Below are 15,141 nucleotides of genomic sequence, written 5' to 3'. Positions count from 1 at the left end.
CACAAAAAAAGAATTACATTTGTTGAATAAGTGTTCACTGGAGATGGCTGAACCAGATAACTACAGTCAATGTTGACGTTTTCTGTGAGGGACAGAAGGACATCACACAGATTTTTGTTCTTTGCCATTTCTGACAATGGCTAACAATATCTTGCCTGAAGATCATGCTAATTATGTGGCTCCAAGTAGTTTACAGCTTTGGGTGTGATCAAGCTATATGGTGCTAAGCGATGGCATATGTGACAATAATGCTAACATGACAGCTTAGCAATACATTTCACTGTGAGATGCATTATAATCAGTATAATCATTATACAGTAGTTACCTTAGTTATGCAATGAAGCGAATTGCCTTGGCTTTTTTATATGAAGGTTACAAGTCCAACATGGTATCTACATTCTTGCCCTTTTTGCTTTAATGTCTAAAGAGTTTCCCATAGAAGCAGTGACATCTGGCATCTTGGGAGATGCTCCTTTTTCTTCTCCCTGCCTGCAAATGGAGAATGGTTAATATTTATACTGGGTGAGATTCTGTGCTGAGCTTTGAAGAGGCGGCACAAAACTCACAACCCGGGAGGAGGTGGGCGAAGGTGGGCTTTATGCCCTTCAGCCACCTTTGCACCCTCCCAACCTCAGGCTGCTTTGCGGCTCCCAACACAATTTAGTTATACAGCAGCCTTCCCAGGCTTCCTTATGGGCCGCAGTAGTTCTTGGAATCTCGGCACTGCAGCATACTGAAGCCTCACTTCTACCCCTTCTGTCCTTGGTACTATGGTTTATGAAGCATTCTTGGAAGGCAGCTTTAGGGCTGTTCTTCATGGTTTCTGCACTGAAGGAATCCTCACCCAGGCAGATCCGGGGCTTTTAAAGCCCCTTGACACCACTCTGATCCCTTTGCTCAGTGTCAAGGGGCAGAGTGAGGATGAGGACCTCCTCCCTGTATTTAAAGGATAAGTAGGCATGTCTTAACTATTAGTGGTCTTAACGGCCACACTTTGATATTTTCTATCAATGTAGTTATTTGACTGGAGATTGCTTTAAAGTGTTGATTGTCTGGATTGGTGATCTGTCAAAAAAAAATATGGACTTCAAGGACAATTTATAAAATGATAAGAATGGAAACAGCCAAAGGTCCAAAACTTTGGCTGCATTATTAAATGTTCCTATAATAGATAAAGCAAGCATCATATTCACTAAAATGGACTATGGCCTTCAGGCCTTGGGGAGGCAAGAACACCCTTGTGTTACATGTAAAAGATGTTGTTCAGGTGTCGCATTTAGTTCCCCCACAACCCCATCCCACATTTTTTAACATGCAATCCTTCCTTCAGATGTGGAAATGACCCTATGTAAAGTCTTAGAGATCCAAATAGGTTTCCAGTCACAGTTTGCATTTATGTAGCAGCCATTTGCAGCAGTGACAGTGTAAGGGATGGTAATACCAAGAGCAAAATATGTGGTGGACTGATTGGTAAAAGCGCAACTGTTTCCCTCCCAACGTGTCTCTGCAAAGTGAGCAAGAAGGCAGTAAGGTGCCTTCAAAGACCATGTGCAGTCTCTCTTGTGATTTGAAAACCATCTATTAAAACCTGCAGCAAAGTTGATAGGGAAACGCATATAAGACGGATACCAAAATGAGATAGACATCACATCCTTTCTATAGACACATCCCATTCTGCCAGGGAGTGAACAGACCAGACAACTTTGCTCCTGTCTGGTATGTCAGCCGCCCTTGTTCCATCTCATAGCTGGTGATTAATTACTCTTCAGTAAAGCAACTCATCCAAGACCAATCTTGGAAACAGAAAAACACTGTAGGAATCTTATACTTTGCTGGGAAGTTCTTTGCCCTACCTGTGAAACTGAAAGTAATGCAACAAACAAATCAAGTGGAAACGTAAGGCAACATCTTTGATTACTGAAAGTTTGTGCAGGTATCTAAGGACTTGCAGCAGGGGAAAGAAAAAAAAATAATTATGCTGGTTATATGAACTATTTAAACAGCACTGAGTACACTTTTTGCACCATGTAAATAATACAATAAAAGTAATTCTGATGGAAATTAAACTTCTTTTCAAATCAACTACACAAACAAACCTGTTTTATGAGCAACATGGTATTCTGTGACACAGTGTTTTGCTATCCACGCTTAGTCCTGGCTTTATTTCAACTTAATATGAACTGGCCCCTCCACTGTTGTATTACAGCAGAACCTCAGCACTATGAACACCTCAGGAATGGAAGTTGTTCATAATTCTGAAATGTTTGTAACTCTGAACAAAACATTATGGTTGTTCTCTCAAAAGTTTACAACCGAACATTGACTTAATACAGCTTTGAAACTTTACTATACAGAAGAAAAATGCTGCTTTTAACCATCGTAATTTAAATGAAACAAGCAAAGAAACATTTTCTTACCTTGTCAAATCTTTTTTTTAAACTTTCCCTTTATTTTTTTAGAAGTATACATTTCACACAGTGCTGTTCTGAATTTGCTCTCTCTCTCTCTCTCTCTCTCCAGCTGCCTGATTGTACACTTCCGGTTCCAAATGAGGTGAGTCGTTGACCGGTCAGTTTCCAACTCTGCTGTTCATAACTCTGAGGTTCTACTGCAGTTTGTTAAGTTGACAGAGTCTGTAATTCATTGAATTGCTGCCATCTCTATGTTGTTTTCTAACTTCACACTACTTGTTACAGCTCTGAATAAAAACTAGCCTTGCTGTAATTCTAATTTAGAAGACTAAATTATCCAGATAACGCCATATATGAATGCAATCACCAAACATCCCTCAGTAAGCTAAATTAAATGTACTGTTGTAATAAAATAACGAGAAGCATTCTTTCAGGCATATGCAAAGTCTGGTAATAGTTATGATGTATGGAAAAATTTAGTGCTATTTAATAACAGTTATGGATAAGTTCAGAACTATTTCACCTCTAGATGTAAAAAATAGTATTTGGGGGCTGTTTTTCAAAAAAGCAAAATTTCCTTCTGCTTTCCTTATTCTTGATAATCAAGATATTTCTTTTCTTTGTATATTTTATTAATTGGACACAGAACAGCATACAAATAGGAATAATAGTATTAAAGAATAAAACAACATCATCTTAAGAGCCATTATTAAAATACTGAATGGTTCAGAGGGCTGCTAATGAGCTATTTCTAGATCACCTAATTCAAATCTGGCGAAAGTCAGTAGTGACTAAAAACTGGGTGGGCTCTATAAAGTAAGCCGGCAATTCACACCAATAAGGGGCTCTGCTGACCCCTTACTCATGGCAATAAATAATTTGCACAATAGCCTTAATATGCATCAAGATTAATGCAAAAATAAAATAAAATGGAGCATGTGCGTGTACACAACATAAAAAAAACTTCACAAGTCACAATATGTCCTAAAACTAGAGGACTGGTTTGTGTTCACATTTTGACTCCAATATTTGTTAGTAAGCCTGTGAACATAAGCACATGATAGTTTGTGCAAGCTAACTGAGATCAGTGAAGACAGAGCCTGGCATCCAAGTCTGGGAAATTCCGATTGTAAATATATGTAAGTTTTCAATCTAGAGCGTTAGCCTGAACTTAGAGACATTTCATACAACAAATCAACTACTGATTTAGGTCATGATCCTGCGAACACTTACATACATGCTTAACTTTACTCATGTGAGGAGTACTATCAACTTCAATGAGTTACTCACAGGAGTCAAATGAAGCATAAGTGTGTGTTGGATCAGGGCCTAAGTGTGGTCAGCTTTGTTTCTTTTTTAAAGAATATATTTAAAATTAAAATATAACAATAAGAAACCTGTTTGAGCATTCACTGTCTTTTCCAATAGATTTTTAAGAGGAGGTTAGGAGGTACCAGATGAGGAAAATGTGGAAGATGTATAATTTAAGATGGGTTGGCCTTTAATACCACATGGCAGCATATCATTCTCATGAAGGGAGTTGAACTTTCAAAAATATGGAAAATGCTGCAGCAGACCTGGATTTTACGTACTTGACAGAACCCCTTTAACCAGCTGTTTCTGAAAATCAGGAAGATCTGAGTTACAAGTGACTATATGTTTATCCTCTGTTCTAAATCTGTGGCCAGTTGACCCTTTTTGCACATTTAGACCAAGAATAAGTGACCTGATTTTAAAAAGTGTTACATTTCCAGCTGTTCCCATTGTATTTAGAAGCCTAAATATGGGATTTAGAAGCCTGACTTTATAATCCAATTTTTGAAAATCTTTGTTTGAATAGTTTTTTTGCTACAGCAGATAGTGATTTTCTGTTCACTGTATGCTACATATTTTAGTTCAAATATTAAAAGTCTGACCACTCTCCCTAAAAAAACTGAGGAGACTCCGAATTAAAGCAAAACTATGAGCTCTGTTTCTCAAAGTTGGACCTACATTTTGCAGCATAAATGGCACACAATATAAATAAAAAATCCAGATGAACAAACAGAACATCCAACAAACTTGTATCTTGGCATGGAAGATCAGTTACTGGAAAAAGTTTCAGCCTTAACTGTGAACTGCCTTTTTTCCAGTTGACAATCTGAACAACTTTTTTTTTTTTTTTAAAACTCCCTCAGCTCCATGACTGCCCACTGGAAAAAGTTCCCAGGATCCCTGCCTCCGACTGCCATGCCAAACTACCTGCCCCTTGCACTCTCTAATTCCAATATCGAGCAGAAGTTAGGAGCTCTGCTATGTATCCTGCTAGTGCGTGCACGGGAAAAAAAAGAGACTACGAAATTCTCAGACACACAAAAAGAAAAGAAAAGGAAAAGGAAAAGAAGAACTTTGGTAGGCTGGGGTGTGAAACCTCAGAAACAGAGCTGAGTTTAAACTTAAAAGAAACCAAACACTGGAAAGCATCGGCATTAAAAACTCTATTAAGAGAAGCTGAACATCCATTAAAAAATACTTCCCTAATAATACTTTTCCATGTAAACAATTTCTGAAGTTGCCACAGGATGCTGTATGACTACAAACAGGAGAAGAGGTGTCTGCACAATTGTGGAGAGGAGGGAAGGCACCAATGTGACACTGACTATTAAAATGCAATGAAAAAAATTTAAGAATCTCCGCTCTACTAAGCTATACAGAGGTCACGCCAACCATGACCTTCTTTACAGCTACATGGAGTCTACAGAAAGAAAACAAAACCATACTTTTCTGTTGTGTCGTGTATTTTGCTTTTCACACAACAAAAACAATACCAAGAACCCATATGCGCACAGCTGGGTCCAAATAACTGTGGTCATTAATGATAGACAAGCATGCCAGGTCTCATTAAATACATACTGCTACTCTGGTTTCAGGAGGGTTCTACAACTTAGAACACAGCGAGCAGAAGAGGATTCATAAATTAATGGCCCTACTCCCATATGCTACATTTATGAAATCCAGATGATGCAGTAGCCCAGTCCCAACCACCTTGTCATGGCAGAGCAGAAGACGTCACTGAAGGTCTGGGCTTAGTGATACACGAGGACCATACCCTCCCTATGCACGTGGTGCCAGCGTCCAGTCGCTCTCCTCAGGGCAACGGAACTGCACCAGGACTGCTACTGTCGGGGTGCTTTGTGGCTCCAGAGGAGGGGGAAGAATTTGCTCTCATAAATAAAATGTACATAAATAATATACGATGTGACTGTATGGTGTAAACCTCCCTCACTCCACCCTTCCCCTCCAAATTCAGTATGTGGATGTCCAGATGTTGGAGAGAAAAATATACATAAACTACAAACTTCAACACTTTGGAAACTAAATCCAACAGGCTTTGGTCTTTTGAAGACAACACACAAAAATAGATAGTCAAAAAGTAAAAGTAATCAGAACAAAAAAAATCCCTGTAATTCTAGGAGCTGACTCTTCAGAACCTCTTACACAGAAAAGCCACGCGCTTAATATATTTCAATCCAACTCTAACTTCCTAAAATGCAAAGCAATTTAAATGTGTAAGCCTCTTAACTTTAGCTGAAGATATGTGCATGCAATAAAACAGGTATAATTGTTCACGGTAATATCTTAGTGAAATCATTTAATGTAAACATTTGCCAACACTGCACTTTAATACTCCATTTCAGAATTGTGTAATTTCTACTGAAAGTTCCAACTTTTAGACATTTGCTTTCTTTGTGGTACATTCCTTGAATATTTACACACTCAGGATTATCACTAGTGCTGAATTAAACAAGTTATCCTAACACCTAAAGTATTGACTAGGCAGTTGCACTTCTCCATGGAGATCACTTCTAAGGGGTTGTAATGGATTATACAAGTTATCCCCTTTCATCACTGAAGAAGTGTAGAAAAAATCTTAAAGAAATGTTCTCACACAGTTTTCCTGTTGGGATTAATACAACAAACTTTTTGTTTGTAATTCTGAGGCTTTGCTTACTATAGTAGAGTAGTTTTACCACAATCTAATTGTTTAGTAAGTTAAATACCCTAAAGTTAAGTCTTTTAGAAACCTACTGGTGACTTTTTCTTAACTTTAATAACTTCATGGGAATAATTATTAGGGAACAAATCCTGCTCAGAACAAACTCCAACTGAACACTGGATTTAGCCCTTCATTGCCTCCAAAACTATACAGTTACTCTCATTTTACTCATACATTAATTTCTGGTTCAACCTGCCACCGTAAAAAAAAAAATCCCTATTGAAATTAACAGGGAGTTTTGTGTACAAAATCAATGGCAGGACATGGCTCATTCATAAGAGGGAAGGGTTATCACTTTATGGTACCATTTACTTATTTAAGGCCAGATTTTGATTAAGTAGTACCCTACCCTGAGAGCAGTACCATTCATTTTAGTGGTACTCCTCCTGGAGTATGGTTCTGCTCAATGTGAGTAATGATATCAGAATCTGGCCCTTAAAATTAAGATAAAAATGAGGAATGATTCTACACATATTCCGCATTAAAAGTCTGCTGATTTCAACATTTGCAGTTGATCTTTCGTGGCCTTCAGACCATGATCAAGTGAACTGTGAATTTGCTGTTTGGTACTTTTTCTGGGGGGAAATATCCTGCATGTGCAAAGGTGTGGACTTAATGGGCCTAATTCTCCTTTCACGCTGGTGTAAACTGGGAGTTACTTCATTGTAATCAATGGCATTAAATTGGTATGCGAGTACCTGGAAAATCAGACCCACTGATCCAATAGATCTTTTTCAACTTTAACCTCTAATCACAGTGCCGTAATCGAAAAGCCAATATATGGAAAGAAAACATTAAAAATATTCACCAATGTATTGCCACTTCTAAGGTCAGCTGCTGAATTTATGATTCACTTCACTATCTAAGATTACAGAAACTTTTTTAAAAAAATCAGTAAAACATATGTAAGTAAGTTTATGGGTATTTGATATATTCTTAATAAGAACCAGAGCAGCAAACATTAAACTTCCAATATGTATCAGAATGATGCAGGGTATAGAATCAAAATACATCTACTTTGGAGTTATTCTGTGTATTTAATTAAGTACACACTATGAAGACAGAGTTTTAAAAGTAGACAGACCAGAAACAGGAACATACAGAAGTCAGCCTCCTGTGATTAACCTAATTTTATCATGGTGGTTAACGGCATTTCTACAGGTGAAAGAAATAGTGACTGGTTTTCAGATTTTTGGGTTTGAATTCTTGTGTTTTCCAGTTAAGCTTATTTTTATATAAAGCGCCTTAATTTGCTGTAATTTTTTTGTACTTTGTTTTGTACCCTGCATATGTCATGCTACTTTCACTATTTTTCCCGAACATTTATGTTTTTCTTTTGATAAGAAAATTTTGCTACAACACTGACTGTAATTACTGACATCAATGTCTAAATTAAACACCTGGGCATGTGCACAATCCATACATCAACAGAACATATTCATGTCAATACATAAAGATTTCATTTCCACATGCAATATTTGATACACAGATGCTCAGATACTATGGTGATGGGCACATTATAAAAAACTAGTCAACATAAAGATGCAAGTTAAAGAGAGGCAACCTGCACTTTTAACCTTAAAAAGGATAAAATTATAATTATACGAGTATATATAGCAACTTTACCTCTGTTATGCACTTGCATTCAGTGACACTATTTACTTCACATCACTGTTGTATATTTTGAATTTCTGCATCATCATTTATAGTCAGACAGGGAAAGTCTGTTTCCATTTGACGTATGGTTGTGCAACACCAGCAAAATTCAGTCTCCTCCTCAGTTGTCGGCAAACCAAAAATGGCAAGTTCAGTTCATGTATCCCATGCAGAGTTTGAGTTTTTAGGTTCATGTTTACCAAGGAGCAGTGCTGGAAAATTCTGGCCTATGGCAACTGAGGTGAATTGCATCTCTCTAGGGACCCAATCCTATTAAGTGCTTAGCACCGTCAGCGTGATGAAAATGGATCTTTGGGGGGAAGAGAGAGAACAAGGCCCTCCAATCCTGCAGTCTTTCCACAGGAAATTTCCTAAAATATCAAATGAAGTTTTGCATGAGGACTTAAGAAGAACTGGAGGAGGTGGAATCTAGTAGCATCAGGACACCAAACCCGATGCCCAGTATGAATCAGTTGACGACATTATACTTAACTAGGAAACATAAGTTTATTCCAAGCCTTCCCTCCAAGATGAGGCCTAGGTTTCAGAAGGATTTTTTTGCGGGGAGGGGGGGAGAGGAGGAGAAAGGTGGGGGGAAAGAAATTGGCTGGAGAAGGGGATAGGTGGGAAATGAAATTGGCGATTGAAATAATAAAAATGAAAATAAAACATTCCTTTGGGAACGTCACAACCTGCTGTGCAAATAGAGAATGAGTGATTATCTCCATGCTATTAATATGTATGATTAGAAGATTCTGGAATGTTATGTGAAGCATTTGGGGGGAGGGCTGATAGCAGGCTATGAGTTTAAAGTGTGTAAAGCCTCTGATCTTCTTCAGCTCTGTGTATTTTCCACATTTGTGATAAATGATCTCCAAAAGAGGTGTGGGTGGCACCCAAAACAAGCAGATTCAACAAACAGCAACACAGAGTTGCCACTCTGATTTTCACAGGATTCTGACATATTATGTAAGGCTAACCCTTCCACTCCCTCCTAACGCACACAAGTGCCACAATTTATTTCTGGTAAGAGGAAAAGTCCCTCCTTTAAAGCTATCATCATCACTATCACCATCACCACCACCACGACAGAATTCCCTATCTTGGGGTCTTGTGCTTCCACAAAAAACTCTCCTAGCTCTCAAAAGTATGGCCCTCCAAAGGATTAGCAGGAATGTCCCTCCCCACTTCCATCCATTTAACCTGCCCGAAATTCAGTCCTACTTTGAACTTTCCAGTCATTCCTCCTCTGCTTCAAAACATATAATGTCATGTAATGATAAACTGTCACAACATTAACTTTCAGGGGGAATAAAAAACAATTTTTATTTTAAATTAAATATATTTAATAATACATTAAATAAACCTATTTAAAATTAAATATGAAATGATGATGACCTATGTTAAGGTCAAAACTTACTATATTCTATGAAAATCATTTAAATTAAAAATGTATATATTAAAGCAGTACACGTTTGCTGCCAAGTTTTAAAGAAAAAGTCAATCCCTTGAACTGGTGGAAGTTACTGGCTAAGCACCTGGACCCAGAGTTTATTGGAAGCGCCCAACCAGCTTTGGATAGAAGCAGACTCTTCTGCAGATGCAGAGAGAATATTTTCTTCATTTCAGTTTATTCAACTAGTTCAGTTTAATGGCTAGTTCATTCAAAGTTGAGAAACTGCCTGGGAGTTGAAAAGGCAGGCAGCTTGTTTCCCTCTTTCAATCTATTAATAAAAATAGTGTGAGAGGATGAGATCCACTAGTTCTCAAATCTTGAAGGACACGGTGACCAGAAACAATTAGTTGAATTCACTAACTTCAGATAATACTTCCTTTGTTTAATAAATCGGTTTGTTTAAAAAAAAAAACCACAACATTTTGATAAGAAAACAAAAGTTTAGTTTATGTATCCAGCATATTTAAAGTATTTCTATTTAAGTAATAAAAACCATTTTAAGATGATAATTTATGCATTTATAATTGACTTCCAATTTCCATCCAAATGCAGCTGGACACAACTGAGTAAAAAAATTAATCATCCAGTATTAAGAAATGAATCATTCACCTTTCTTTTAACAGAAGTGCAAAAATTAAGAATCTGAATAAATGTATAAGCTATATAAATGCTTAAATAAATGCATACATATAAAATGTATCCCTCTTGGCTAGCAAAAAGTACCACCAAATTATACCAGCAAATGAGAATCAACCTTTCTTCAGAAAAATAACTAAAAATCACAAATGCAATACAAGATTAAAATCAATGATTTAAAAAATAAGGTTTTCTGCTTGCCTGATTTAAATTATTTGGATCAACTGTTAATTTCGATCCTCAAGACTAAATAGCAACCCTATTACCACCATCCCTTACATTAATATAATACCCATGTTTAATGCTTCTGATCTGAAATGGGCAGATTTGAAACCAGTATATTGAGTATAAATTATAACTGAATTTAGGTGGAATATGTTCTTGCGATTCCTCAGGTATGTTGCCAATATTCAGATGTATACAACTTTGGTTTAATACCAAGCCAAATGTAAAAAACCAGCAGCCAAGGTCACTGTGTGAATTAGTGACATTCCTTGAAAGGCATGGCCCCTCCACTCCATGAACCAATGAATGAATTAGGATGATCCATAAAAGTGAAATGTTTTTTTTCTTGACGTAACTAATTAATTTTCGTTTGAATATTAAATCTTACTTTAAAAATTATCCCAATATAATTGAATACAAGTTACTACTAAGCATTTTTCATTTTACTCTAGTACATTTCTTGAACATAAAAATGAAAATTGTTTAGGTAAAATGGTATAATTCCTAATGATTGGATATATTGTATTGTTGGACTATATGTTACTCTGACTGTATTCATCAACATTAGGATTTCTACCCCATCTGTATATTAGATTGAAGCATTATATTATTTCCCAAACTTTGTAAAGTGTTTAGAAATCCTCAGGTGAAAGGAGCTGTGGCCTTGATGCAGATATGCCAAGTTGGCTAAATCACTTAGGCTGAAATCTACAGGTGAGTTAGGGAGGCAAAATTTCCTGGGGCCAGGATGCAAGGCTACAACGCTGCTCCCACACCATCAGTAATTCTGCCCAGGACTCTTCCCTGACCCCCTCACAACCCTCCATGCCAGCCTTGTGCTGGCCCTCTCCATTAATGGTGAATGTCCCTGCCTCAGTTTCTCTATCTGTCCGCTGAATGACCCTCTTGATGAAGCGGCAAAGAGTCCCGTGGCACCTTATAGACCCACAGGACTCTTTGCTGCTTTTACAGATCCAGACTAACACGGCTACCCCTCTGATATTTGCCTCCTGATGAAGTGGGTTTTAGCCCATGAAAGTTTATGCCCAAATAAATTTGTTAGAGTCTAAGGTGCCACAATTACTTCTCCTCCTCCAAAAGCAAGCCTTCTGAATTTGAGTGGAAAGTTACTCAGGTGTTCTGTTCCAAGCTGCATTAACACCCCTCATTAGCTTTTAACAACATCAGGAAGGACACAAGGTGCATGTGTAGAAGAGAAGGCTAAGGTGTACAGGTGGGGCAACAGCAGGGATGCAGTATGCCTAGGCCCTGTCTACATTGCCACTTTACAGCACGGCAACTTTCTCGCTCAGGGGTGTGAAAACACACACCCGAGTGCTGCATGTTTCAGTGCTGTAAAGTGGCAGTGTAGACAGTGCTCCCAGTGCTGGTAGCCATGCTCCCAGTGCTGGTAGCTAGTCCCCACATAGGTGTGTTTTTTTTTTTTTTAAAGCTGCAGCACTTTCATGTTGGTAGTGAAGACATACTCTTAGTTACAAGTCAGCCATAATTTTACTTGCTTCCTTTTCTTATCAAAGAGGAAGAAATTAGTCCTACGGGCCCTCACACATTATTACTGAAAATGAAACCAAACACATCCAGATTTTGCAATGTATGTGATTGAACACATTTTCTTAAAATATATTTTTTAAATGATAAATAGGCCAATACGGCAGATTATAGAGCTGGTGAACAGCTACTGCATATGTTTTAAAATGAGCATTATTTACATAGCTGTTTCAGTCTCTTGTGTAAACAGATATTTAAGGACATGTTTAAAAAAATAATTCCCAAAAGATGCCTGAATTTTATATTAGGGGCTATCGGATCACATTTATTAGACTAATTTAATTCATTAGATTGAAGCTAAATTTAAATTAAATAAAGGGGAAAAAATTCCACAGAAAATATGTTGCTAGACGTTTAGTAGAGCCGGTTGGAAAACAGAAAAACTATTCATGAAAACATTTGCTTTTGTTTTTTGTCAAAATTTTCCAACCAGACTTACTTTTTATGATAAGCTCCTCTATAGGAACCAATTCCAGTCCTACTATTTGTTCCAAGAGAGAGACCGTTACATTTGTTGAGAGCTCCACTGACTCCATGGGACCCCACATCAGCATGAGGGTCCCTCTGCAATGATCAGGGGTCTAATTCTTAGGCCCTTCTTAGAATTTGTCACCATTTCCATTGTAATAAATATAATACATAAAATATTTATTTATAATGGAAATAAATATATATTACAAGCAGGCCTGGTAGCACTGCCTATTATTAAGGCTACCTGACACTTGCCGTTGTAAGACCCTGTTTTCAGTTGCTTATAACTTTTCCAAACTTAAACCACTCATGGTGAAATTTTCCATGTTCAGTGTTCGCTTCAGGCTGAACTACTTTTTTTTAAATTTAATTTCAGCCAAAATAGTTCATGTGTTTTTGAGAACAAAGTAGTAATATAAAATATAACCGATGAAGTGAGCTGTAGCTCACGAAAGCTTATGCTCTAATAAATTTGTTAGTCTCTAAGGTGCCACCGGTACTCCTTTTCTTTTTGCGAATACAGACTAACACGGCTGCTACTCTGAAAAAAGGGTAAAATATGTTGCTTTGGACCTATTAAAAATTTTTGGTGATGTTCTCTTTGAAAAGTTCTAACTTCTAACCCATGCAGGGACTTAAAACTTGGCAGGGGATGACGGCCTTTGGTCAGGGAAGGAACTCCAAGGCTCAAGTTGATCTGCAGTGTTCCAAGGCCTGTAGCGTCATACAGGCTACTGCACAGGAGCCACTGAGCACAGACCTTCTTGCTGATCCACACCCCATCAGTACAGAAGGTAGGATATTAAGGGTTACAATGAGGCAGGGAACTTAATTCTATCTCATACTTAACTCTTGGTTTGAACCTTTGTGTTAATAAAATCAAAATTGAAAATAGGACCTAGGGCTAGCTGTAACTGAGGACTTTATTGTACCTTTACTAACTGGTGGATCTACCCACGACCTTCAAAACGGAAGTGCAGAAGCATTGGATTTGAAGCTGGCATTGCAGGTATTTCAGACTTGATGTTTAATTTAGGCCACTAAACTATTCTCTGCAGCTTTAATTCCCCCCCCCCCACACACACACCTATGCAGCTCTCACTCCTAAAAACACTGATCACAGGGAAATCTTTTAAAAATACTTCAGTTTCACCCCAGACCAAAATATTATTTATACACAGGCTTATGGATGGTAGAGCAAGGTCATCACAATATCAAAGAATATAAATTCCCAGCTGATAATCAGGGGAACAGAATTTAGTATCTATAGGCTTGGAAGGATTCAATATCTATCTGTAAATGTTGATAAGCATTGATTTCGCTGTACACACACAAACCAACAAAAATATTTCCTGACCTCGGCACAAAAAGTGGGAGTATGCTAATAAAGTTTGCGGATGATACAAAGCTGGGAGGTATTGCCAATTTAGAGAAGGACCGGGATATCATACAGGAGGATCTGGATGACCTTGTAAACTGGAGTAATAGTAATAGGATGAAATTTAATAGTGAGAAGTGTAAGGTTATGCATTTAGGGATTAACAACAAGACTTTTAGTTATAAGCTGGGGACGCATCAATTAGAAGTAACGGAGGAGGAGAAGGACCTTTAAGTATTGGTTGATCATAAGATGACTATGAGCTGCCAATGTGATATGGCTGTGAAAAAAGCTAATGCGGTCTTGGGATGCATCAGGAGAGGTATTTCCAGTAGGGATAAGGAGGTTTTAGTACCATTATACAAGGCACTGGTGAGACCTCACTTGAAATACTGTGTTCAGTTCTGGTCTCCCATGTTTAAGAAGGATGAATTCAAACTGGAACAGGTACAGAGAAGGGCTACTAGGATGATCCGAGGAATGAAAAACTTGTCTTATGAAAGGAGACTTGAGGAGCTTGGCTTGTTTAGCCTAACCAAAAGAAGGTTATGGGGAGATATGATTGCTCTCTATAAATATATCAGAGGGATAAATATAGGAGAGGGAGAGGAATTATTTAAGCTCAGTACCAATGTGAACACAAGAACAAATGGATATAAACTGGCCACCAGGAAGTTTAGCCTTGAAATTAGACGAAGGTTTCTAACCACCAGAGGAGTGAAGTTTTGGAATAGCCTTCCAAGGGAAGCAGTGGGGGCAAAAGATCTATCTGGCTTTAAGATTAAACTCGATAAGTTTATGGAGGAGATGGTATGATGGGATAACATGATTTTGGTAATTAATTGATCTTTAAATATTCATGGTAAATAGGCCTAATGGCCTGTGATGGGATGTTAGATGGTGGGATCTGAGTTACCCAGGAAAGTATTTTCTGTAGTATTTGACTGGTGAATCTTGCCCATATGTTCTGGGTTTAGTTGATCACCATATTTGGCGTCAGGAAGGAATTTTCCTCCAGGGCAGATTGGAAGAGGCCCTGGAGGTTTTTCACCTTCCTCTGTAGCATGGGGCATGGGTCACTTGCTGGAGGATTCTCTGCTCCTTGAAGTCTTTAAACCACGATTTCAGGACTTCAATAGCTCAGACATAGATGAGAGGTTTTTTGCAGGAGTGGGTGGGTGAGATTCTGTGGCCTGCGTTGTGCCGGAGGTCAGACTAGATGATCATACTGGTCTCTTCTGACCTTAGTATCTATGAATCAAGATCTATTTGTTTGGTACTCCTGGAAAATCATAACTGCAGA

The 15,141-nt window shown here is 37.9% G+C and overlaps 1 protein-coding gene across 6 annotated transcripts in view; it reads right to left on the bottom strand.

Moving 5' to 3' along the window:
- The window catches only part of STOX2 (storkhead box 2), a 225,417-nt gene that overhangs the window by 82,917 nt on the left and 127,359 nt on the right, over positions 1 to 15,141 (bottom strand). For 2 of the 6 annotated variants that reach the window (XM_043513578.1, XM_043513577.1), the window contains exon 2: positions 326 to 489. The exons of the other annotated variants lie outside the window; for them this stretch is intronic. The gene's annotated coding sequence lies outside the window, so the exon portion shown is untranslated. The remainder of the gene's footprint in view (positions 1 to 325; positions 490 to 15,141) is intronic. 6 annotated transcript variants of the gene reach the window in all.

The sequence above is a fragment of the Dermochelys coriacea genome, chromosome 4 (assembly GCF_009764565.3).
Source record: "Dermochelys coriacea isolate rDerCor1 chromosome 4, rDerCor1.pri.v4, whole genome shotgun sequence".
NCBI lineage: Eukaryota > Metazoa > Chordata > Testudines > Dermochelyidae > Dermochelys > Dermochelys coriacea.
Note: the sequence above shows the minus strand (reverse complement) of the source record. Positions and strands in the feature narration are given on the sequence as shown.